The sequence below is a fragment of the Nycticebus coucang genome, chromosome 8, assembly GCF_027406575.1.
Source record: "Nycticebus coucang isolate mNycCou1 chromosome 8, mNycCou1.pri, whole genome shotgun sequence".
NCBI lineage: Eukaryota > Metazoa > Chordata > Mammalia > Primates > Lorisidae > Nycticebus > Nycticebus coucang.
The window spans coordinates 81,081,318-81,108,063 of NC_069787.1; the positions used below are offsets into that span (position 1 = coordinate 81,081,318).

A 26,746-nucleotide genomic window follows, 5' to 3' on the forward strand; every position below is an offset into this window, starting at 1 on the left:
CAGTTTTTTATCTATAAAATATGAAGGTTGGCTAGATCTGAGAGAGAAAATTGGCTTCCATACTAATTGATAGAAGTGATTCTCCAAAGAAGCTTCTAAAGAGGCAAACTAACCCAGAGAGAAAATTATTATAATTGATTAGAAGAGTTTGTCATATACCCAAAACGAAAGGCTTTGACACACGAGCTACGTATTTACTATTTCAAAGCTATTTATCTATAAAGCAAGACTTCTCAAAACTTCGATGTGTATACAGACCACCTGGAAGTAATATTAATACATTTATCTGATTTAGTGGATCTGGGTTGGATCCTAAGATTCTGCATTCCCAACAGGGTCTCAGGTGCTAGTGATGCTGGACATGAACTAAACTTTGAGTTCCAAGCTTTAACATATCTTCCAGACTAAATTCAATGTCACTAAAACTGAGCAAATTACTAAGAGTTATGTGGAAGTTGTTAGGTATCTGGGAGAGAGAAAATAAAATACAGAAATAACTGAGAAAAGAGCTAAGTTTAATAAGTTCTTTTTCTTTTTTTTTTGAGACAGAGTCTCACTCTGTCACCCTTGGTAGAGTATTGTGGCATCACAGCTCACAGCAATCTCAAACTCTTGGGCTTAAGCGATTCTCTTGCCTCAGCCTCCCAAGTAGCTGAGACTACAGCATCCACCACAGTGCTTGGCCATTTTGTTGTTGTGGTTGTTGTTTAGCAGGCCCAGGCCAGGTTCGAACCTGACAGCCCAGGTATGTGGATGGGGCCCTAACCACTGATCTACAGACACTGAGTCCTAGGTTTAATTTATTATTAGATTTCTAATCTTGTTTCTTACATAGACATTAATCTCATCCTTTGTCCCCTAATCCACAGATGCTTAATAAATACTGGGCATTCTGGTAGATAATTGGAGATGCACATGTAAATATCTGAACAAAGGCATATGCAAAATGCCAGGGAAAACCAAGTATGGAAACAATAGTTCTGTCTGAGGAGGAGGAATGAATGAATGTTCCATAAACAATGTGGCATTTAGATTGAGCATTAAAGGATGAATAGGAGTTAACCCCTCCCTACCAAATTCATCTATAGTTCTCAGCAGAAGTTTCCTTTTGAGTACAAAGAACCAAAATAAGCCATATTTTCTTTAAAAGAAAAGTGTAACAAAATCTGTTTTTAATTTCCCAGAAGCTGGTATGTAGTTTATAGATGTATCCAGTATAACCATTTCCTCTCTGTTCTTTTTTGTTAAACTCCTCACATGTGAAGTACGAGGTCCAAAAGGCAAACCAAGTGGTTTCACTCCTTGAATTTGACCATAAATGGTATGTTAAAAGAGTTTTAGACCTTTATTACTGATTTTCAATGGTAAGGCATCAAGGATTCAGTACCTTGATGCATCCACAAACACAAAGAACAAAGTTAGAGACCTGACGCTACTAAGTTTCAAACTATACAGTGAAGCACTAGTAATTAAAATGGTATACATCTGGCATAAAAATAGACACAGTGACCAATGCAACAGAATAGGAAACTCATAGAAGAACCCATGTATCTACTCATGCAGCAATTTGTCTTTGACAAAGGCACCAAGATTATACAATGGGAAAAAGACAGTCTCTTTAATAAATCCTGCTAAGAAAACTGGATATCCAAATGGAAAAGAATGAAATTCAACCTTTATTTCACAATGTATAAAACATTTGACTCAAAATGAATTATTAAAGACTTAAGCATAAGATCTGAACCTATAAAATTGCTAAAATAAAACTTAGGGGAAATATTGCACAACATTTGTCTAGGCATTCATTTTTTTTCGAATTGACCTCAAAGCATAGGCAACATAAGCAAGATGGGCAAATGGTATCACATCAAAATAAAAAGCTTCAGTACATCAAATGAAGCAATTAACAGAACTAAGAGACAAACTACAGATTGGGAGAAAACATGTGTAAACTATAGATCTGTTTGGGGTTAATATCTCAAATATATAAGCCACTCAAAGAACTCTATAGAAAGGAAAACAGTAGAACCTCCATAGTTGACCACCTCCTTAAGTTGACTTAATTGTCATAAACCAGACATGCACCACTTGTACATATCAGTACAGTAAGCCTAGTTCCTTATGTTGGCCACCTCTACATGTTGACCATTTTGTTACAGTCCACTTACTGTAATTTGATTAAGAAATGGACGAGGAATCTAAATAGGTATTCCCCAAAACAAGACACTGAAATGGCCAACAGATCCATGAAAAAACCCTCAATATCACTAATAAGGGAAATGCAGATTAAAACCACAATGAGATATCACCTCATACTCGTTAGAATCAATATATAGTATTATCAAAAAGACAAAAGTGTTGGTGAGGATTTGGAGAAAAGGGAACTCTGTATACTGTGGAGGGGAATGTAAATTAATACAACCATATGGAAAACTACAGGGAGATTCATCAAAAAACTAAAAATAGACTTACCATGTTATTCAGCAACCCTGCATCTAGGTATCTACCAAAAATATTTGAATTCAGTATCAATTAAATTTTGAAGGAAAAATAAAGGTAGGTGGATACTTTCCTTTGACAACTGAAAGAGAATTGCATGGGAATAGTCTGTTAAATGCGCAGCTTAACATTCTGCCACAGAATGTGCTCTCTGACCCAGGGAGAGGCCACTGCATTCAAGGATGTTGTTCCAAGAAAGAAAATAAAGCCTGCTGCCTGCTGATACCCCTTGGTATGCACAGTGGATGCAGCACAGGAGCAGAGGGAAAACATGGGCCCTGCTGAATTATGTCAAAACTCAGTATCTGATGAAGCTCTTTTGTACCAAGTGGAGATGAGGGGTTTGCTGCCACTCTTTATCCTAAGATGTTAAATTCCTTACCCCAAGCACAATCTTCCACCATGAAGACTCCATAAACAAAACTGCCAGAGTGATTCTTCTCATTTAGGCATGGTTTTATTTTCATAATTCTTCAAAAATAATAACACTTCCTTTCAAAAATACATAGTGTTTTATTTCTTATTTCCATTTTTCGGTATTTGCCAAGCTGAAGTAAGAATTTTGTCATTAAATCTTTGCAAACATACTCAATTATTTTCTTAAGACTCAATGCTAATATTGGACTTGTTATATCAAAGAATTATGCACATGGTCAAAACTTTGATTCATGTCCCCAAATTACCTGACAACAGGTGTGTGCTGCCCAACCAACAGCAATGTGTAAAATTAAGCATTGAATTTCTCTATCCAAGAATAAATAAGCTACTATTTACATTTTATAATTTATTTAATAGGGTTAACTTTTGTATAAATTGCTAACCCCATCCAAACTTTATTTCAGAATATGCTATGAAGTAAATATCTAGTGTTTTCACCAAATAATTAGCCAGGTGACTTACCAATATTTGTTGAATAGTTTCTCCTTTTAATTCTGATCTGAAAATTCACTTTCATCATACATTAAATGCTTAAAGATGCTTATTATTTCAGGCTCTCTTTTCACTGTACTGGTTAATTCTTTGTTCCATCACCAATAACTGTATCGTATAATTATTATTGTGGTTTACAACACATGCTTTGTAAACAATGTTTTGCTATTCTCCTGCATGTACTTTTCAAAACTAATTTTAGAATAATCTTGTGAGATCCTCTACCCAAATCCCATTGAGATTTCAAGTGGAATTTTGGTAAAATTTCCTTTTTTTCCTTTTAACATTTTTTTATTAAATCATAACTGTGTACATGAATGCATTTATGGGGTACAATGTTCTGATTTTATATACAATTTGGAATGCTTACATCAAACTGGTTAACATAGCCTTCACCTCACTTACTTAACTATTTATCGTGTTAAGACATTTGTACTCTACTCTTGATAGGTTTGACATGTACTCTTGCAATATGCACCATAGGTGAGGTCCCACTGATTACCCTCCCTCGCGGCCTCCTCCCTTCCCTCCCCTCACTTTCCTCTTCCCTCTTTTATCCTGGGCTATAGTTGTGCTTTATCTTTCATATGAAAGTATGGGTGATTATATATTGGTTTCCTAATAGTACAATTTGGGTACTTTTTCTTCCATTCTTGAGATATGTTACTAAGAAGAATATGTTCCAGCTTCATCCATGTAAACATAAAAGAGGTAAAGTCTTCATTATTTTTATGGCTGCATAATATTCCATGGTATACATATACCACAATTTATTAATCTATTCATGAGTCAATGGCACTGGGCTTCTTCCATGACTTGGCTATTATGAATTGGGCTGCAATAAACATTCTGGTACAAATATATTTGTTGTAAAATGATTTTTGGTCTTCTGGATATATATCTAGTAGAGGAATTGCTAGATCGAATGGCAGGTCTGCTTTTAGTTCCCTCTGTTCTCCAAACTTCTTTCAAAAGGAATGTATTAGCTTCCATTCCCACCAGCAGTGCAGAAGTGTTCCCTTTCCTCCACATTCACATCAACATCTTCAGTTTTGGGATTTTGTTATATGGGCTACTCTTACTGGAGTCAGATGATATCTAAAAGTGGTTTTGATTTGCATTTCTCTGATTAAAGATGATGAGCATTTTTTCATTTGTCCATAGTCCATGCACCTATCTTCTTCAGAGAAGCTTCTGTTTAAGTCTCTTGTCCACAATGAAATGGGTCACTTGTTCTTTTCTTATTAATTAGTTTGAGTTCTCTGGGGATTCTAGTTATCAAACTTTGGTCAGAAACATAACCTGCAAATATTTTCTCCCATTCTGAGGGCTGCTTGCTTGCTTCACTTACTGTGTTCTTGGCTGTGCAGAAACTTTTTAGTTTGATCAGATCCCAGTAATATATTTTTGGTATTGCTTCAATTGCCTGGGGTTGGGGGGAGGTCCTCCTCATAAAATATTGTCCCAGGCCAATTTCTTTAAGTGTTTCCCCTGTACTCTCTTCAAGTATATTTATAGTTTCATGTCTTAAGTTTAAATCTTTTATGCAGTGAGAATCAATTTTTGCCAGAAAGAATTGGAAATGTTGAATAGACCTATATCAAGTACTGAAATATAGTATCAACTATATAAAATCTCCCTAAAAAGAAAAGTCCAGGACCAGACAGCTTTACATCAGAATTCTACAAAACCTATAAAGAGGAACTAGGACCTACATTACATAATATTTTCCAAAATATAGAAAAGAAGGAATACTTACCAACACCTTCTATGAAGCAAATATCACTCTGATCCCCAAACCAGGAAAAGACCCAACAATGAAAGAAAATTATAGACCAATATCATTAATGAATATAGATGCAAAAATATTCAATAAGATCCTACCAAACAGAATTCAGCAACACATCAAACAAATTATACACCATGACCAAGTTTGTTTTATCCCAGGGTCTCAAGGTTGGTTCATCATACATAGATCTATAAATACAATACATCACATAAATGAAATAAAAAACAAAGACCATATGATTCTCTCAATTGATACAGAAAAAGCTTTTGATAATATCCAGCATCCTTTCATGATCAGAGCACTTAAGAAAATAGGCTTAGATAGGTCATTTCTTAAACTGATCTAGACCATCTACAGCAAACTCATAGCCATTATCAATTGAATACAATAAAACTGAAAACATTTCCACTCAGATCTGGAACTAGACAAGGAGACATTGTCTCCACTGCTATTCAACATAGTGATGAAAGTCTTAGCCAACAATTCTCTTAATAAATGTAAATGGCTTGTAATACCCACTGAAGAGGCACAGGCTGGCTGATAAGATTTAAAAAAAAGCACAAGCCATCTATATTTTATCTCTAGGAAACACACTTAACCTCGATAGACAAAACAAGACTCAGGGTCAAGGGTTGCCCAATATTTCAGGCAAATGGAAATCAGAAAAAAATGATGGATCACAATCTTTTTTTTTTTTTTTTTTTTTTTTGTAGAGACAGAGTCTCACTTTATGGCCCTTGGTAGAGTGCCGTGGCCTCACACAGCTCACAGCAACCTCCAACTCCTGGGCTTAAGCGATTCTAATGCCTCAGCCTCCCGAATAGCTGGGACTACAGGCGCCCGCCACAATGCCCGGCTATTTTTTGGTTGCAGTTTGGTAGGGGCCGGGTTTGAACCCGCCACCCTTGGTATATGGGGCCGGCGCCTTACCGACTGAGCCACAGGCGCCGCCCGTGGATCACAATCTTGTTTTCAGATACAAGTGGATTTAATTCAACTAAACTGAAGAAACACAAAAATGGTTACTTTTTACTGGTCAAGGGAAATATACAACAAGAAGACATTTTAATTCTAAATATTTATGCACCAAACATAAATACACCCAGATTTAGGAAACAGACCTTAATTGATCTGAGCAATATGATATCCTATAATACCATAAGAGCTGGGGATTTTAACAACCCTCAAAATAAAAAGAATTGAAACTACATCTTGTATCTTTTTGGACCACAAGACAATAAAGATGGAACTCCAACGAAAATTTTCATCTTCACACAAAGACATGGAAACTAAACACCTTATGCTGAATTACAGTTGGCCAAAGAAAGAGATTACAAATAAATTACTAACTTCCTTGAACATAACAACAATGAAGACACAAGCTACCAAAACCTGTGGGACAATGCGAAACCAGTCCTAAGAAAGAAATTTATCACATTAGATGCCAACATCCCCCCAAAAAAAAATCATATCATACTTTGAAGAAGTGGAGAAAATAGTACTTTGTTTTGAATGGAACCATACATCCAAGGCTATTCTTAGTCAGAAACACAAAGCTGGAGGCAGTCTACAGTGATCAAAACAATGTGGAATTGACCCCCAAACAGAGATAGAAATATATGGAACAGACTAGAAAACCAAGAGTTGAAACCAGTCTCTTATTGCCATCTGATCTTTGATAACTCGAAATGCATAGAGTGGGGAAAAGAATCTCGATTAAATGAATGATGTCAGAAGAATTGAATAACCACATGTAAAAGATTGAAACTGGACCCTCACCTTTCACTACTTACAAAAATTCACTCAAGAGGAATGAAAGATTTAGACATGAAGCAATAAAAATCTTAGAAGAAAGTGTGGGGAAAACTCTTGACAATGTCAGATTGCAGAAAGATTTTATGACAAAAAAATTCACCAGCAATTGCAACAACAAAACTTAACAAATGGGACTCAATTAAGCTTAAAAGCTTTTACATAGCTAAGGAAACAATGACTAAAGCAAAAAAGACAACCTTCTGAATGGGAAAATATATTTGCAGGGTATGAATCTGAAAAAGGGTTAATAACTAGAATCTACACAGAACTCAATTAAGCTTAAAAGCTTTTACATAGCTAAGGAAACAACAACTAAAGCAAAAAAGACAACCTTCCGAATGGGCAAATATATTTCCAGGGTATGAATCTGAAAAAGGGTTAATAGGAGGCGGAGCAAGATGGCAGCCGAGTAACAGCTTCCTTGCATCTGGGCACCATGAGTCTGGGGATATAGGACTCCAGGCATCTCTGGCTGTTGGGATCTGCCTATCATCACCCCTGAGAGGATACGGGGAGTCAGCGAGAGACTTCTGGACCCCAAGAGGAGGACTAAAACAGTGCAAAACCGGCAAGTGGTCGCGTGTGTTCAATCCATCTAAACCTGCCCGCAACTTCCATAGGCACGAGAACTTAAAGAGCAAGAGGAAGTGAAAGGAAAATTAGGGCAAGGAAACAGATAAAAGAAATCACTTATGAGGAACAATCAGCAGAAAACTCCAGGCAACATGAAGAACCAGTGCAGAATAACCCTGCCAAAGGACCATGAGGTAGCTACTGCAGAGGATTCCACCTATACAGAAATGTTAGGAATGACAGAAAGGGAATTTAGAATACACATGTTGAAAACAATGAAAGAAATGATGGAAACAATGAAGGAAAATGCTAATAAAGTGGAAAATAACCAAAAGGAAATCCAAAAACAGAATCAAATCAGAGATGAACGATATGAAGAATATAAAAAGGATATAGCAGAGCTGAAGGAAATGAAACAGTCAATCAGGGAACTTAAAGATGCAATGGAAAGTATCAGCAACAGGTTAGACCATGCAGAAGAAAGAATTTCAGAGGTAGAAGACAAAGTTCTTGAGATAACTCAGATAGTAAAAGTGACAGAAAAGAAGAGAGAGAAAGCAGAACGTTCACTGTCAGAATTATGGGACTTTATGAAGCGTTCCAACATACGAGTTATAGGAATTCCAGAAGGGGAAGAAGAATGCCCCAGAGGAATGGAAGCCATACTAGAGAATATTATAAAAGAAAATTTCCCAAAGATTCTGACACTCTGCTTTCAGAGGGCTATTGGACCCCAGGTCACCTCAACTCTAACCGAGCTTCTCCAAGACACATTGTGATGAACCTGTCCAAAGTCAAGACAAAAGAAAAGATTCTGCAAGCTGCCAGGAGTAAGCGCCAGTTGACCTACAGGGGCAAATCCATCAGAGTGACCGCAGACTTCTCTAATGACACTTTCCAAGCAAGAACACAATGCTCATCTACCTTTAATCTACTTAAACAGAACAATTTCCAGCCCAGAATTCTGTACCCTGCTAAGCTAAGCTTCAAAATTGACGGAGAAATCAAATCATTTACGGATATACAAACATTGAGGAAATTCGCCACAACAAGACCAGTTCTACAGGAAATACTTCAACCTGTTCTGCACACTGACCACCACAATGGATCAGCAGCAAAGTAAGAACTCAGAAATTAAAGGACAGAACCAAACCTCCACACTGATGCAAAAGAGAAAACTAAGCAATGGACTCTCACAAAATAAGATGAATAGAATACTACCACACTTATCAATTATCTCAATAAATGTTAATGGCTTGAATTCCCCACTGAAGAGACATAGATTGGTTGACTGGATTAAAAAACACAAGCCATACATTTGCTGTCTGCAAGAAACACACCTGGCTTCAAAAGACAAATTAAAGCTCCGAGTCAAGGGTTGGAAGACAATTTTCCAGGCAAATGGAATTCAGAAGAAAAGAGGAGTTGCAATCTTATTTTCAGATACATGTGGATTTAAAGCAACTAAAGTCAAAAAAGACAAAGATGGTCACTTTATATTGGTCAAGGGAAAATACAACAAGAAGACATTTCAATTCTAAATATCTATGCACCCAATTTAAATGCTCCCAGATTCTTGAAACAGACCTTACTCAGTCTGAGCAATATGATATCTGATAATACCATAATAACAGGGGACCTTAACACTCCTCTTACAGAGCTGGACAGATCCTCTAAACAGAAATTAAACAAGGATATAAGAGACTTAAATGAGACCCTAGAACAACTGTGCTTGATAGACGCATATAGAACACTCCATCCCAAAGATAAAGAATATGCATTCTTCTCATCACCCCATGGAACATTCTCCAAAATTGATCATATCCTGGAACACAAAACTAGTATCAACAGAATCAAAAGAATTGAAATTTTACCTTGTATCTTCTCAGACCATAATGCACTAAAGGTGGAACTCAACTCTAACAAAGACGCTCGACCCCACCCAAAGGCATGGAAATTAAACAATCTTCTGTTGAATAACAGATGGGTGCAGGAAGAAATAAAACAGGAAATCATTAACTTCCTTGAGCATAACAACAATGAAGACACAAGCTACCAAAACCTGTGGGATACTGCAAAAGCAGTTTTGAGAGGAAAATTCATCGCTTTAGATGCCTACATTCGAAAAACAGAAAAAGAGCGCATCAACAATCTCACAAGAGATCTTATGGAATTGGAAAAAGAAGAACAATCTAAGCCTAAACTCAGTAGAAGAAAGGAAATATCCAAAATCAAATCAGAGATCAATGAAATTGAAAAAAAAAGAATCATTCAGAAAATTAATGAAACAAGGAGTTGGTTTTTGGAAAAAATAAATAAAATAGGGCAGTGCCTATGGCTCAGTGAGCAGGGCGCCGGCCCCATATGCCAAAGGTGGTGGGTTCAAACCGAGCCCCGGCCAAACTGCAACAAAAATATAACTGGGCGTTTGTGGCGGGCGCCTGTACTCCCAGCTACTCGGGAGACTGAGGCAGGAGAATCGCCTAAGCCCAGGAGTTGGAGTATGCTGTGAGCTGTGTGACGCCACAGCACTCTACTGAGGGCAATAAAGTGAAACTCTGTCTCTACACACAAAAAAAAATAAAATAAAATAGATAAACCATTGGCCAGACTAACGAGGAATTGAACAGTAAAATGATAAAGGGGAAATAACAACTGATCCCACAGAGATGTAAGAGATCATCTCTGAATACTACCAGAAACTCTATGCCCAGAAATTTGACAATGTGAAAGAAATGGATCAATATTTGGAATCACACCCTCTCCCTAGACTCAGCCAGGAAGAAATAGAGCTCATGAACAGACCAATTTCAAGCACTGAGATCAAAGAAACAATAAAAAATCTTCCAACCAAAAAATGCCCTGGTCCAGATGGCTTCACACCAGAATTTTATCACACCTTCAAGGAAGAGCTAATTCCTGTACTGCAGAAAGTATTCCAAAAAATTGAGGAAGAAGGCATCTTCCCCAACACAATCTATGAAGCAAACATCACCCTGATACCAAAACCAGGAAAAGACCCAAACAAAAAGGAGAATTTCAGACCCATCTCACTCATGAATATAGATGCAAAAATTCTCAACAAAATCCTAGCCAATAGATTACAGCTTATCATCAAAAAATCATTCATCATGATCAAGTAGGCTTCATCCCAGGGATGCAAGGCTGGTTCAACATACGCAAGTCTATAAACGTTATCCACCATATTAACAGAGGCAAAAATAAAGATCACATGATCCTCTCAATAGATGCAGAAAAAGCATTTGATAAAATCCAGCATCCTTTTCTAATTAGAACACTGAAGAATATAGGCATAGGTGGCACATTTCTAAAACTGATTGAAGCTATCTATGACAAACCCACAGCCAATATTTTACTGAATGGAGTAAAACTCAAAGCTTTTCCTCTTAGAACTAGAACCAGATAAGGTTGTCCTCTGTCACCTTTACTATTCAACGTAGTGCTGGAAGTTCTAGCCAATACAATTAGGCAAGACAAGGAAATAAAGGGAATCCAAATGGGAGCAGAGGAGGTCAAACTCTCCCTCTTTGCTGACGACATGATCTTATACTTAGAGAACCCCAAAGAGTCAACCACAAGACTCCTAGAAGTCATCAGAAAATACAGTAATGTTTCAGGATATAAAATCAATGTCCGCAAGTCAGTAGCCTTTGTATACACCAATAACAGTCAAGATGAGAAGCTAATTAAGGATACAACTCCCTTCACCATAGTTTCAAAGAAAATGAAATACCTAGGAGTATACCTAACGAAGGAGGTGAAGGACCTCTATAAAGAAAACTATGAAATCCTCAGAAAGGAAATAGCAGAGGATATTAACAAATGGAAGAACATACCATGCTCATGGATGGGAAGAATCAACATTGTTAAAATGTCTATACTTCCCAAAGCAATCTACCTATTCAATGCCATTCCTATCAAAATACCAACATCGTACTTTCAAGATTTGGAAAAAATGATTCTGCATTTTGTATGGAACCGGAAAAAAACCCGTATAGCTAAGGCAGTTCTCTGTAACAAAAATAAAGCTGGAGGCATCAGCATACCAGATTTTAGTCTGTACTACAAAGCCATAGTGCTCAAGACAGCATGGTACTGGCACAAAAACAGAGACATAGACACTTGGAATCGAATTGAAAACGAAGAAATGAAACTAACATCTTACAACCACCTAATCTTTGATAAACCAAACAAGAACATACCTTGGAAGAAAGACTCCCTAGTCAATAAATGGTGTTGGGAGAACTGGATGTCTACATGTAAAAGACTGAAACTGGACCCACACTTTTCCCCACTCACAAAAATTGATTCAAGATGGATAAGGGACTTAAATTTAAGGCATGAAACAATAAAAATCCTCCAAGAAAGCCTAGGACAAACACTGGAAGATATTGGCCTGGGGAAAGACTTCATGAAGAAGACTGCCATGTCAATTGCAACAACAACAAAAATAAACAAATGGGACTTCATTAAACTGAAAAGCTTCTGTACAGCTAAGGACACAATAACCAAAGCAAAGAGACAACCTACACAATGGGAAAGGATATTTGCATATTTTCAATCAGACAAAAGCTTGATAACTAGGATCTATAGAGAACTCAAATTAATCCACATGAAAAAAGCCAACAATCCCTTATATCAATGGGCAAGAGACATGAATAGAACTTTCTCTAAAGACGACCGATGAATGGCTAACAAACGCATGAAAAAATGTTCATCATCTCTATATATTAGAGAAATGCAAATCAAAACAACCCTGAGATATCATCTAACCCTGGTGAGAATGGCCCACATCACAAAATTTCAAAAGTGCAGATGCTGGCGTGGATGTGGAGAGAAGGGAACACTTTTACACTGCTGGTGGGACTGCAAACTAGTACAACCTTTCTGGAAGGAAGTATGGAGAAACCTCAAAGCACTCAAGCTAGACCTCCCATTTGATCCTGCAATCCCATTACTGGGCATCTACCCAGAAGGAAAGAAATCCTCTTATCATCAGGACACTTGTACTAGACTGTTTATTGCAGCTCAATTTACAATCGCCAAAATGTGGAAATGGCCTAAATGCCCACCAACCCAGGAATGGATTAACAAGCTGTGGTATATGTATACCATGGAATACTATTCAGCCATTAAAAAAAATGGAGACTTTACATCCTTCATATTAACCTGGATGGACGTGGAAGACATTATTCTTAGTAAAGCATCACAAGAATGGAGAAGCATGAATCGTATGTACTCAATTTTGATATGAGGACAATTAATGACAATTATGGTTATGGGGGGAGAAACAGAAAAAGGGAAGGAGGGAGGTGGGTGGGGCCTTGGTGTGTGTTACACTTTATGGGGGCAAGACATGATTGCAAGAGGGACTTTACCTAACAATTGCAATCAGTGTAACCTGGCTTATTGTACCCTCAATGAATCCCCAACAATAAAAAAAAAAAAAAAAGAAAAAGTGTTGATAACTAGAATCTACAGAGAACTCAAATTAATCAACAAAAAAAAGCAAACTATTCCATCTACCACTGGGTAAGAGACAAGAATAGAAACTTCTCTGATGAAGACAGAGGAATGGCTAACAAACATTTGAAAAAATGTTCATCATTCCTGATCATCAGTGAAATGCCAATCAAAACCACCCTGAGATATCACCGACCCCCATTGGGAATAGCCCACATCACAAAGTCTTAAAGCTGCAGATGCTGGCATTGATGTGGAGAGAAGGAAACACTTTTACCTAGTTGGTGTGACTGCAAACTAAGACAAACTCTTTGGAAAGAAGTATGGAGAATCCACAAAGAACTCAATTTAGACATCCCATTGGATCCTGAAATCCCATTACTAGGCATCTACCCAGAAGAGAAATAATCCTTTTATCATAAGGACATTTGTACTAAGACTGTTTATCACAGCTCAATTTACAAACACCAAAGTTTGTAAACAAGGTAAATGCCCATCTAATCCAGGAATGAATTAACAAACTGTGATATATGTGTACTGTGCAATACTATTCCGCCATTAAAAAAGATGGAGACTTGACATCTTTCGTTATTTCCTGGATGGAGTTGAAACACATTCTTCATACTAAATTATCAAAAGAATGGAAAAGCAAGTATCCAATGTATTCAATACTCTTATGAAGCCAATAGATAATCTAATACATGCTGACATAAGTGAATAATTCAAATCAATTCAAGGTGGGGGAAGAGGGAATAAGGGAGGGAGGAGAGGAGAAGAGGGCAGGAGATGGGTGTGCTCCCACTTAATAGGCACATTATTAGGATGTATGGCACATCTTTTGGGGGTGGAACAAAATTATAAGAGGGATTCTACCTAACAAATGCAAACCTTGTAAAATATTTCTTTGTACCCTCAAATTAACCTGAAATAAAATTTTAAAGGCAAAATAAATAAACATTTACTGAGAAAAAAAACTAATGTAAAATCTACACAGATGGAAAATGAAGCCATCCCAGCAAAAACAATATTCCAACCAAGTTGAAACTTCCATGAGTGAATGAGAAAGGACACTGTCAACTGGGTTCTTGAAATAATGAACCATAACACAGTCGGTCTGAAAACTTTCATAGTAACTTATGTACCAAGCAACTTTGCCTTCTTTCAAACAAATAGGAATTCATTCAACAAATATTTATGTTGTATATCTTCTGTACTAGGCTATGTTCTCAGAACCTGAGATGCATCCATGAATAAGTCAGACAAAGGTCTTTGCCCTTATAGAGTTGGCACTTTAGCTTTACAGATTATGGGTGGATGGATGGATTAATTTCCTAAGGTGTTAAGTGATATGGAAAGAGAAATATAAAGCAGAGAAAGAAGCAGGTTGAGAAAGGTCAGAAATGCAGAGGCAGGGTCAGGTTGCAGTATCATGTGAGGTTGTCAGAGCGAATATCATTGAGAATATAAGAGAAGGTAAAGGAACTCAAGGGAAAGAACGTTACAAATAAATTGAACAGCTAAAGAAAAACCCAAAGAAGGATCATACCTGGTGTTTTTAAGTACCAGCCATGTAGACGGTGTGGTGCTGGAGCACAGTGAATAAGGAACAAAGAGTGGTGGAGCACAGGGATCTTATGCAACTGTGTAGATCCTGGCAAGGACTTTGGTCATTACTCTGTAGACTACAGGACTTTAATCTAATTATATTTGCAAAGGGTAACTCTGGCTGCTATGTGAAAAACAGACTTTGGTGGGGTGGGCATAAGGATTGAAGCTAGGAGAACAGTTATGAAGCTATTACACTAATTCAGGTAAGAGAGCAAGATACACCAGGTAAAACAGGGAGGGGCCAAGATTATTTAAATAGTTTGAAGGAAGTACCCAACCTGATTTTCTGCATGTGGGCTGTGTGGGAAAAATAGGAGACAGAGATGCTTCCAAGGTTTCTGTCCCAACCAATTTGAAGAATGGCACTGTTGTCAGATCAGATAGGGAAACTGTCAACTATAGTTGAACAGATTCTGGGATATGTGTTGGGGGGAAATTCAGTTTTAGACATGTTAAATTTGAAATGCTTATTCAATGGCCACACAAAAATTATCAAGTAGTCAGACGTGCAGTTAGGTCTTGAGTGTGAGAGTCTTGTCTAGAGAGATTATATTGGACTCGTCATGTATAAATGTCATCTGGAGGTATAAGACCTTTTTATATCAGCGAGGGAGTAAGTATAGACAGAGAAGTAGATGTAGGACTGATCCCTGTGACCCTCTCATGTTAATAAGTTGGGGACCATCGAAGGAACTGGGAAAGAGTGACTAGTGTGTAAGAGTAAGGCAGGAAAATTTGTTGTCTTAGGAGCCAAAAAAGAAAACATATGAAGAAAGAGAAAATGATGAGCCTTGTCAAATGCTGCTGGTAGATCAGTTGTGGGAAGAACCTTGACCACTGGATTTAGCCAGGTGAGTAGTGGCTTCTGATAACCTTAATGACAGCAGTTTTGGTGGATGGTGAGGAAGAGCTCCTAAAGTTTCCTTCTTAGGTATCAAAGAAACTCATTTCCAATGTGCATCCTCCATTAGAGAAATACCCTTCTATCCCACATGCATTAATAGTTAAAATTGGATTAAGAAATCTGTTTATATAAGATTGAAAGCCATTTCTCATTAGAACTATCCTTGCTTTCCTGGAGAAAAACTATCAAGATCATGACTTCTTTCTGTACAAGATGGGCTTTGTTTTGCTAAAATTTCATTTAGAACTTTTGCATTTATATTTATCAGGCTGATCTCTGGTTTTCCTTCTTTGCCTTGGAAAATTTTGGCTTCATTATTAGTGCAGTTTATAAAATTAATTAAGAATATTTTGTTATCTTGTGAATCTTAATAGCAAGGGAATTCTGTTTTCTTAATGATTGGTTAAGAACCCATCCTTATAATTGTTTGGGTAAGGTAATTTTGGCAGGGAGGGAACCTCAAAACAACTTTTTTTTGTTCAATTTAATACACTTTTGAGGGAAGATATTGGAGCTATGCTCTGAGTTTAGGGATGTGTGGCTCCAAAATCCATGTTTTTTGAAATACAAGAATCACAAGTTTTGGTCTATATTAAAATCTCTCATTTTAAATGCCATCAAAAATGACTGGCTCCCGAGAGCCTGATCTTGCCAGATTTTGAAGATGTTGCAGTGTGGCCAGAATGCTTGATTCAGTGCAAAACAATTCACACATATTGCCTCATTTTGTATTTGAGGTAAACTTTTATGAAACAAGGATCAGCTTACTTGTCTGTAAGTTAAAATATAAGTAAGAGATTTCAAAGTAGTACACACAGAACAGTAGAGAGTTATGTGTATACCTGTTCTTTATCTGAGGTCATGTCTGATCACATCCTGAGTCTAGTACATCCAGGTACATACATTCCTGAAGATTCTGGAAATCATGACCTCAAAGAAAGTCACTACAGGGAGTTGTAGATGATATGCTTTGTAACCATCTCATCACTTATTTTTTGTGGTAGGTTACGCCTTCTCAAGATATGGCTTCTTCATTTTTCCACTTTGTGTTCATGACACATTTTCTCAGAAGAGAAGACTAAGGGTCAGAGATCAAGTGCCTTGTCCAAGTACTCATATCTGAGTACTAAACCATTTGATGCCTTAGGCATGACTTTGTCCACCCCAGCATGGTGCCTTCACAATTATATATGTATATACATACACATATACCCAGACATAAATATCCAAATGTAATACTATTTAAGCTTAGAAGTTGTTTTTTTTTCATAGCTGTGTACATTAATGCAATCATGGGACACCATGCACTGGTTTTATATACAATTTGAAAATATTACAAATTGTATATAAATGCCTTCCTATTCCTTCCTGTATATTTATATACAATATTACAAATTGTATATAAATGCCTTAATATAAATTAAGACATTTATATTCTACATTTAGTAAGTTTCACATGTACCCTTGTAAGATGCATTTTAGTAGAAGTTTTAATAATTTGCAAAATAGCTATCTTACTTTTTAATTTTATGTTCTCATCTGTACTTTTCTACCCATGGCTCCTCTCTTCCTTATAAAAGAATCAACCAAAATAAAAATATTGTTTTTCTAAAGGAGGGCTGTTCTTAAATACTTTTTATCAAAACAAAAGAGTAATTCCCTGAATAGGTGTGTAACAAATCTAGAAACAGCAGGATACATTTACATCATCTAGAGCATTTGCAGACTTGACTCTTAATGTGTTTACAACCATGTGTGCAATCATCAGCGTAAAGGGCTTAGCAAGGGCAAATGCAATGGAAAGAACTCTATTTTTCACACTTTTTTTTGTTTTTGACACAAAGTCTCAAGCTGTTGCCCTAGGTAGAGTGCCATAGCATCATAGCTCAAGGCAACCTCTAACTCCTAGGCTTAAGGGAGCCTCTTGCCTCAGTTTTTTGTTTGTTTGTTTTCTTTTTTTTTAAGTAGAGACAGGGTCTCATTTTTGCTCAGCCTGGTCTCGAACTCATGAGCTCAAGCAATCCACCCATCTTGGCCTCCTAGAGTGCTAGGATTATAGGCATGCGCTACCACACCCAGCTATTTTCCACACTTTCATGCTATACATGTTTTCAAAGGCCTGTGCTGGGCTGTAGACCAGTAGAATTTATAATTCCTTAAATGAATCTGTTACAGGAACCTGCATCTCTACATTAGCTAGCTCATCCTGAAAATTCCTGTTCACATTTGTCAACTATTAGAGCCTATTTGTAACCCACAATAAATGTGATCAGAATCCCTTTTCCAAAGATGCACAGTTGCAACCTCAGAATCTTCTCAGGAAAGGAAGAAAACTCTTGCTACTTCTCATTGACCATGGTTACAAACTTGTGTTTTGATTTTATTATTATCATAGACAGAGTTGAGAGGGCCACAAATGCCCTTCTAATTTTACCATTTTACTTCAGTAAAAAAAATCTATACTAGATTAGGTTACAGCTTTGTAAATGTGCAGCTGTCTGGGCAGAAACAAGAGGGAAAAGGGAAGAGAGCTGGACTTCAGAGGTGTGTAGATCCAGACCCTAGTCCTGCCTCATTAGCTGCATATCCTTGGGCCTCAGTTCACTATCTATAAAAATGAAGGAATGAAAAGCCCGATCTCACATCCTATTGAGATCTTAAGAGGAGAGAAAAGTTACAATACTGAGCTCCACAACTAGTGAGTTACATATTCATACCAACTCAAGATTTGTTCATTATTTCCAATTATCCTTACCTCCCCTAGTTAAAATAACATTTTGTGTATAAAAGGCAGCATTCATTTATTCATTGTTAATAAAATGAGGATGTGTCTAGGAAATCGCCTAACAGTGTACAAGTGCTCAATAATTTTTAATTGCTTCCTGCCTTCTTTTCTTCCTAAACATTCAGAATAAGAATTCAGGTTTCTGACTTCTAATACAATGTTCTTTCTTCTCATCTATGTGTGTGTGTTTGTATATTTACTGACTCGTTTTTCTTTCAAATTACTCTTTGTCCATATGAAAAGGGGGAGAATAAATTCCAGTGGCTCCTTTTGGCTCATTTAGTTTTATGTGACTTCAGAATCTCAGAAATTATCTCCATATCATTACTTTACATCAAAAAGAAGTAGCATAGAAAGTAATGAAAATACACCCAATATTATGTATATTTTTAAATTCTACTATGGAGCATTGTAAGTGGTTAGCTGGTTTACCCTTGAATGAAACAGAAATGAAACAGAATTCTGTGGGAATCAGCTAAAGCAGCTGTCCATGATGGGAGCCCTACTTTCCTCACTTCATTTTCAACATGAAACCTTGAAGTTCTTTTTTGCTTTATCAGATCATTTGTGGTTCCTGGAAAAGGTGATTGGATCATACGTACCTCTTGAGAGCTGCTCACTCTGCCTCCCTCCCTACTGCTAAACAGCTTCTCGCCTTGTATGAACAACTTCTAAGTATGTTCCACAGCCTTCAGCATACATACCCTCCCTACCTCTAAACTACAGAACCCCCCACGCTTCTCTGTCCCCTCACTGTTCCCAGAGCATTTATCACCACAGGATGTCTCCTCCTTTATAGAACTTGACAGGGAGTGGTGATTTATTCACCTCTGGATCCCCTGTGGTCAGTAAAGTGCTTGGCACAAAGTACACTGTTGTCCTTCAGGAACGATCAGCCTATTCAAGCCTGGGCCAGACAGGTGTCCAGGCTAAGAGAATATGGGAGTTTATCCCGCTAATATTATGGAAAGAGGTAGCCTTCTTTACACGGCCCCCTGGCCCCTGAAGCCTGTGTGGCCACCAACTTTAACCTGCCTGCAGGTCTTCGTATAGGGGCTCCCTCTCAGCTGGTCTGGATTTTCATACCAATGTTCTAATGTGACTGCATCCTGGTATTTCAGGACCTAGAAATCTCTAAGCTCCTGGGTTACTCCAATGTTCCATCAGATGCTGGACTGACCCAGGAAGCCAGCTGAGAGCTGATTCTGGGAATCACTTCCTCTGTCTTTTCCACTGGGTCTATATGCCCTCCTTAAAGCAGATATCGACAATTATCTGAACAAGAATCAAATTAGCTGTGTCCCGCCACTTTGGTGATCTCAGTTATAAACCATTGTTTTATCCTGTTTCAATTCTGACATTATATGAAATTTGGCGAAGGATACCTTCATAGCAAAATTTTAGTAAAATTTGGCCAATTATTTTACAGATATATGTAATCAATTTTATTAAAACAACAACAGAAGCAGGTCATCCAAAGTAGTAAGTTCAGCCTCCAGGTTTGAGAAAAACTGGAATTTTTCCTCCCAACATGTTTATGTGTAGACTTATGCCCTAGAACTTCAACATTGATTCTCTGTTAACAGCTCACTTACCCTATTCATGGTAAAAACCAAACTCACAAAGTAGTCCAATGCCTAAAACCTAATCAGTATTGTATTGGCTTGCACTGATTCATTACAAACTCTATTTGAACATCATGACTAACATTCCTTTTTTTTTTTTTTCAGATTAATATGTGTGCAAATGATTAGGTTATGTTGTTTGAGTTTTGTTAGGTAAAGGCCAAGTTGTAATTGGGCCCTTCACCCAGGAGGTGTGCCACATACTCCTACATTGCACCCATTGGGTGAGAGCACACCAGTCCCCCTCCCTTCTCCTATCTCCTCCCTCCCTCCTTTCCCCACCCCCTGAATCTAAATTGTGTGTGTGTGTGTGTTCATGTGGATGTGTAGTTGTTCATAAAACTATCCTGGATTTAGCCCAGAACTTCAAATGCCCAGGGAAGAACTGATGACTTATGTGACAAAGTGCCCCATGTTTTCCCAGCATCTCCATTTACCAAGTGCTACATCATTCCAAAGGGATGACTTGACTCAGTATCCAGAGACTTCATTTTTTTAATTTCCTTTTTATCACAGTATTACATGATAATAGTTGTAAAAACAGATGGACAGATGGTACTGAAAGAACTACACTGGAAACTGTCTCACCCCTGACTCACTCTGAAAGGCAAACACTTTCATCCTGTTTGCTTCTTCCGTCCTTTATTTCAGTATTTCTAAATGCTGAGCTTCTGCTGATTATATGTAAACTGATTAATTAAGCATTTGTTGGCTTCTTGCTACAGAAAATGAGGATTTAGCTCTCACACCTCCCCAGCACTACCACTTGCTTCTTTCTTCCTTGATCTTGCCTTCCAAAGAGTTACATCACAATTTTTGCTCTCGTGGTCCCATCTTCTCAAATAATTTTATTACAATTTTTGTATTATTTACATGGTCAATTTATGCACCATTGTGACTCATTAATTTCTTATTCAAGTATTATACTATAATTACATTTCTTAAAATCCTACACAGATTTTATTTTTCCTCAATTTAGAAATGGCTTTTTTCACTTCCTAAACTTTTAATGGAACTATAATTGTTTTTCTAATCCTTTCGTAGATCTGTCAAATGACATTATAGTGAAACCTCAAAAGCATCAATAAACTTCTAAGTGCTACTTTTTCCAAGTCTACTGCCTTTATCCTGAAGCTCTGGTGTTGGGATATTGCAGAATTATCATAGGGGGATATTACCTACCTCCCCCCTGTGTCATTTCTTATGTTACATATAATATTTAGTATTTTCCTCTTTCTTGATTTATTCCCTTATTTTTGTGAGTCACATTCTCTAGTATTTTTCTAAGAAGGATATATATAAACATTTTGAATCCCCAAAAATTGAAAAATATATTCATTCTACCTTCAAATGTATTAATAATTTGACTAGGCATAAAATTCTGAGTTGGAAATCACTCGACTTTTTTAATTTAACAGCTTTAGAAGATCCATGGCCTTCTAGCTTCCAAGTTGCTATTGAAAAATCAATCTTCCTATCTTATGCTAAATTGCTTACCATATCTTCACTTGCCTTACATCTTCCAAATATGTTAAACTCTCTTCCACTGTTATTACTCCTTCCAGTTGTTACTTGACATTTATTCCTTTTTTTTCTTTTTTTTTGTTCTAGTCTATAACTTTACTGGATTTTTGGTATGACAAAGTGGGAAATTCATGAGGTCTATTAACTATTATTTACCCAAACATTATTACCAAGACCAGTGACATTTTTAAGGGCATTTAAACCCCTGAAATCCTTTTGCATATATGATGATGCTATTCTATTAGTGTGAAAGTAGGTAGTACTGTTCCCACGTGATGACGAGATAGCTGCAGCTACAGGAATATTAGCAGTTTTCTTTTTCTTTTTAATGGTGCAGTAGAATCTTTAATTTTTTATTAAATCTTAACTGTATACATTAATGCATTTATGGGGTACAATGTGCTAACTTTATATACAATTTGTAATACTTACATCAAACTGGGCAACATAGCCTTCACCTCACTTAATTATCATGTTAAGATATTTATACTCTACACTTAATAGATTTGACATGTACCCTTGCAATATGCACCATAGGTGTGTTAAATTACCCTCCCTCCATCCAACCTCCCATCCTCCTCCTCTTTCCTCCTTCATCTTGGGCTATAGTTGTGTTTTATCTTTTAGAAAGTGTGGGTGATTATATATTGGTTTCATTAACTTTAAAGAGTCAGCCTGAGACAGATTCAGGTATAAAACTGTTTCTTCCACTCTGCTCAGGCTTAAGGGTCACATGCAGCAATGCCTTTCTGATGGAGGTCACTAGTAACGAAACAAGTCAGACTGTGTCTTTTTCATATTTTGCTACAATAAACTAAATTCCACTGCTGTGATGTGAATTATTCCTTTGAACTATTCTCTGAGCTGCAGAATGTAAGCTTTCCTCTTCAATCATTTTTGTTATTTCTGAGTGGAAATTGGAACATCTAAAACCAAATAATTGCTGGCAGTCTGAGTCATACAAAATGGTGGAGTATATGAGAGCAGACAATGAAAACTGAAATCATGATGTTTGCTTCTTAAGGAAAATGTACTTTAAAATTATGTTATTTAATTGTGTCCAACACACAATGAAATAACTTTCCTCTTTGAAGTTTTGACTTACATTTCCACATAAGGCACACATAGCATTCTCTAACTTGGAAACAAAAGTAAGTAATTGCTTTTCAAGTCCAGTCTTTGGAAAGTCTTTCAGATAATTGATTATTCTTAAAAAGAAAAAGGGACCCTCCAACTATTATTTATGACAAATGCACATATCCAATAATTTATGGTGTTTTCATGTGTCACTTTGATTTTCTGTCTGTGGTTGTACCAGGAGACAGGCTTTGTGTTAAATGATGCCTTTTTGTAGGGAGTTTGCAGGTAATACCTCCTGAGGGTTTCTGTTTTCCTACTCAAGAGTTTGCCCATTGCTTTTCCCAGCAGCATGTCAAGTCCTTGCCCTCCCTTATTTTATTGTCTAATTAACCCCAACTTCATCTTCATGTATGTCAAACAACCCCAATAAAGGAAGGAAAGATTTGGGTCAAGCAGTGAAAGAATGAAACTAAATAGCACCTCCTCTCACCTGGAGCAAATTGTTCTGTCTTGGGCCCTTAAGCTTCTCATCTTTAAAATGAAATAATACAGGTTCAAATCCCCTTTTACCTCTTGAATACTATTTTACACTATTGATGAATCAACTTCAATGAAGCATCTCAAACCAGTCACCATTGCCTTAGTGCATGTGTTACTATGAAAGAATTTATTAATTTATTGAATGTATGTTTATCAGGTATCGTGATCAGAGCTGGCAAGTGAACACACACAGTTTTTGGCCTCATCAAGTTCACTGTCCAGAGGAAAAAGAAGACAAAAACAAACTTTTGAATAATAATTGTAATAAATGCTGTGAAAAAGAATAATAGAAAAAGTTTATGTTTATTTTCAAAAAAGTTTCAGTGAAGAAATGACAGAGATACAAACATTGAGAAGTCACTAAGTGAATGAAGAGAGATAGGAACAGAATTCTGGACATAGGAAGCAGCTCGTGTAAAGACCCTGAGGAATTAAAGAGCTTGTGCATTCAAGAAACTACAAGGTCATGTGGGTAAAGAAGAGCAAACAAGCAGGGCTGGCCTGAGGTAAAGTTACAGATGGGCCCCCACCAAATGAGACAAATGAACTATGATGAGCATTTTACATGACATCAGAAAGGCAAAGAAAAGACTAGAAGATATTTAAACAAGAAAAGGAGGAGATTCTTTACATGTGTTTAAATTTCAGAATATTACAAGGGTACAAGTATTTTGGTTACATGAATTACTTTGTACAGTTTGAATCAAAATTGTAAGTGTGCTCCTCACCCAGATACTGTGCACCGTACTTGTTATGTGTGAATTTACGCATCCCCATCTGCTCCCTCCGTACTATACCATATGTATACATGGATATTGATTGATTAGTTTCAATTTAATAGTGAGTACATGTGGTATTTGTTTTTCCATTCTGCCAATACTTCACTTAGGAAAATGCTCTCCCTTCCAATTCAGGTTGTTATAAAAGGTATTAGTTTGCCATTATTTCGTGGCTGAGTAGTACCCCATGGTGTACACATTCCACATCTTATTAAGGCTCTCATGTATTGATGGGTACTTGGGTTGATTTCACATCTGTGGAATTGTGAATCATACTGCAATAAACAATGAGGTGCATGTTTTTTTTTTTAGTAAATACCCAACAGTGGGATTGCTGGATCAAATGGTAGGTCTGATTTTAGTATTTGGGGTATCGTCATACAATTTTCCCTGGAGCTTGGACTAATTTGTAGTCCCATCAATAGCATTCCTTTTTTTTCATGTCCATGCCAGCAGCCACTGTGTTTGGACTTTGGATAAGAATCATTCTCACTGGAGTTAGGTGATACTTCATTGTGGTTTTGATTTTATTTCTCTGACAATTAGAGATATTGAGTATTTTTTCATGTTTATTGGCCAGTAATCTATCTTCATTTGAAAATTTTCTGTTTATGTCTTTTTCTACATTTTTATGGGATTGTATTTTTTTCTTCTGATTTGCTTGAGCTCTTTATAGATTCAGCCCTTTATCAGATGTACAGCATGCAAAAATTTTTCCCATTCTGAGGATTATCTATTTGCTTTATTTTTTGTTTCCTTAGCTGTGCAGAAGCTTTTTAATTTAATCAAGTGCCGTTTCTTAATTCTTGTTGTTCCTGTGATTGCCTTTGGTGTCTTCTTCACAAATTCTTAGACCGATCTCTGTAAGACTTTTCCCAACATTTTCTTCTAGAATTCTTATAGTTTCATGCCTTAGGTTTACATCTGTTATCCATCATGAATTAATTTTTGTGAGTGGTAAGATGTGGAGATCCTGTTGTAATCTTCTACCTTTGACTACCTAATTTTCCCAGCACCATTTATTGAATAGAGACTCTTTTCCCCAGTATTTGTAATTGTCTATTTTGTCAAAGATTAGATGTAATATAAGGATGGTTTCATATCTGGGTTTCTGTTTGTATCCATTGGTCTATGTGTCTATTCTTGTGCGAATACCATGCTATTTTAATTACTATTGTCTTGTAGGGTATAGCTTGATATCTGGTAAAGTGATGTCTCCTGATTTGTCCTTTTTGCTTAAGGTTGCTTTGGCTATTTGGGATCTTTTCTGGTTCCATATAAAGTATATAATTATTTTTTCTAGATCTGCAAAAAATTACATTGGCACTTTAAGATGGCCTGCATTGAACCTGTAAATAACTTTGGGTAGTATAGACATTTTAGCAATGCTGATTCTGCCTATCCACGAGCATGATATATTTCTCCATTTATTTACATCCTCTGGTTTTTCCTTCCTCAGAGAGAGTCATAGTTCTCCCTGTAGAGGTCTTTTACCTCCTTGGTTAAATATATTCCTAGGTATTTTATTTTCTTTGTTACAGTTTTAAATCATTTCTCTGGCCATTGTACATGCATTGGGTTGGAAGAGGGCAAAAACAGATGATGGGATGAGGGTGGCTAGGAAGGGGAGGCAGTGGCAGAAAAGAGGGTGGATTTTACATATAGTCTTGGGATATCCTCATTTGGGGTCTTTAGTCAGCTGTGATATGTAGGCGGGGGTACCTCTGACTTCATGTCTCACATTATATGGACATAATCATTCCTGTGTCTCCACTCTAAAGAAGCTGCCTTTTTAGAATCCTATTGCCTCTCCAGCTAGTCATCTTGGACAGCATCCTGCATAATCCACATCTGACACACAGGAATCACATACTTGTTTTATTCAAACCTTCTTTTCATGACAAGATTTCACACAGTCCCCTCATCAATAGGCTGACAGGACACAGGTCACCTATGTCTCTTACCTTTAGACTTCCCAGGTCTGGGTGTGGCCATAGCCACATGCTCCACAGACTCCACAGGATATATGCCAAGTTTTTACAGTAGTCTCCTTGAAGACTCTCTCAGTAGGACTGAGACAACAAAGCAACCCTATCCTTCACATCATGGTAGAGGAATAGGGATGAGACTCATAGAGCCTCTACAGTGAAATTCTCTATCCTCCATTCTATCTTTATTCCTATTTTCTAATATAATTGAAGTGCTTGGTCATCTAGGAGCAGTAAAGTCCTTTTTGGCATCCCTTTCTGAGGCCTGCCTGGGGGCCTGCCATCCCACTTTGTTATATCAGAGTGGATGGTACCTCTTGTCCTGCATACTCATGTCCTGGGTTACATGGAGACAGAAAACATCTCGCATTAACATCCCCTCCTAGCCACAGTAAGCCAGCTTTTCTTCTAAACACCACTGCCATCTCCCTGAAGCTTCCACACCTACCCTCTTGTCTCCCCTCTCCCTATGCCTCTGTAGTGCTCCTGGTATGGGCCTTGGTACAGCAGAGGAGCTGCCAGGATGGCTGTCTGCCTCTCCTCTCCTCCTCTGCTCCCTAATGGCATCCTGTCCCCAGAAGCTAAGTGACTCATAACAGCAGCAATTTTACTGCCATCCACCTCCTCTTCCTTTTTCTCCAGGCAGGGCTTGGTGTCTGATTACGTCCCCTCTCCCCCACTTTAGAAGACCATCATCCCTACTCCCACACAGATCCTGCTGTTCCCTCCTTATCAGCCATTTCCCTGAGAATTTGTTCAACAGCTCAGTCCCTTTAGTAGAAAGCAAAAAATGAGTGAAATGTTAGAACTTTCACTACTCAGT

At 37.3% G+C, this 26,746-nt stretch overlaps 1 protein-coding gene across 1 annotated transcript in view; it reads left to right on the forward strand.

Moving 5' to 3' along the window:
- STAC (SH3 and cysteine rich domain) overlaps positions 1-26,746 on the forward strand; it is a 167,133-nt gene that overhangs the window by 87,718 nt on the left and 52,669 nt on the right. The window lies entirely within an intron of this gene.